The following is a 1,104-nucleotide window of genomic DNA, read 5'->3' as shown; positions in this document are numbered from 1 at the left end:
CATCAAAGCCTTGGTCATTGGATAGATTGTATGGAGGTTGATTTTGATAACCTTGGCTTTGGTTGTAAAAGGGTCTTTGAGCTTGATTTCTCATTGGTGGTGGGGTGTATGTTGGTTGAGGGTTTTGAACATTTTGGCTTTTGTATGAAAGGTGGGGATGGAATTTGGTATTCTCATTGTAATAGTTGGATTAAGGGGTGCCACTTTTGTATGCTTGGAAAGCATTCACTTGTTCCCCAACATTCACTTTAGTCATGTCCCGAAGTTCCACAACTCACACATACTCCACTTGGAATTGATGATGATGCCACCATATCATTAACATGTTGTTTGGGCGATTTGAAGGCCTCTTAAAGTTTACCATGGCCTTCTCAAACTTCAAATTGATGGTGTCAATGTGAGCACTTAGTTGAGCACCTAATTGAGTAATGGAATCAACCTCATGCTTTCCTGCTCTAGTAGCCTTCCGAGGCCTACTATATTGTTATTTATGGACCGCCATTTCCTCAATTTTGTTCCATGTTTGATTGTCATCAACTTCGGTAAACATACCATTGGATCCCATATTGATAATATTTCGGGAGTCTTCGTATAGACCATTCGAAAATTGTTGCACAAGGAACCACTCGCTACGTCCATGGTGTGGACAAGATCGACAAGTGTCCTTGAATCTCTCCCATGTTTCATACAAAGATTCCTCATCCCTTTGTTTGAACCCGGTGATTTAGGCTCTCAACATGTTAGTCTTTTCCGGAGGATAAAATTTCTTGTAGAAAGCAAGTGCCAATTTCATCCAAGAATCAATACCAAGAGTAGCCTTTTCTAGGCTTTTCAACCATTGTTTCGCGGTACCAATCAAAGAAAAAAGGAAATAAGACCCATCGGATTTGGTCTTAAGTAACTCCGGTTTGAGAAATCGCATCACAATAGTCCCAAAAAGTCTCCATATGTGAGTGAGGGTCTTCACTAGGCATCCCTCCAAATTAACTTCTCTTAACTAATTGTATGAATGCGGATTTGGCAATGAAATTACCGGTTAAATGTTGTGGTGTAGGAGTACGATTTGGTAGGTTCTCCTCGGTTGGTATGGAATGTGATGAGAAT

The 1,104-nt window shown here is 40.5% G+C and overlaps 1 non-coding gene across 1 annotated transcript; it reads left to right on the top strand.

Moving 5' to 3' along the window:
* The first annotated feature begins 631 nt into the window (after window positions 1-631).
* On the top strand, window positions 632-739 carry LOC141625198 (small nucleolar RNA R71). The gene has a single exon (XR_012534992.1). It is a non-coding gene; the product is annotated as a small nucleolar RNA R71 (small nucleolar RNA).
* The last annotated feature ends 365 nt before the right edge of the window (window positions 740-1,104 follow it).

The sequence above is a fragment of the Silene latifolia genome, chromosome X (assembly GCF_048544455.1).
Source record: "Silene latifolia isolate original U9 population chromosome X, ASM4854445v1, whole genome shotgun sequence".
Taxonomy (NCBI): domain Eukaryota; kingdom Viridiplantae; phylum Streptophyta; class Magnoliopsida; order Caryophyllales; family Caryophyllaceae; genus Silene; species Silene latifolia.
This window is presented reverse-complemented; position numbering and strand designations above follow the sequence as displayed.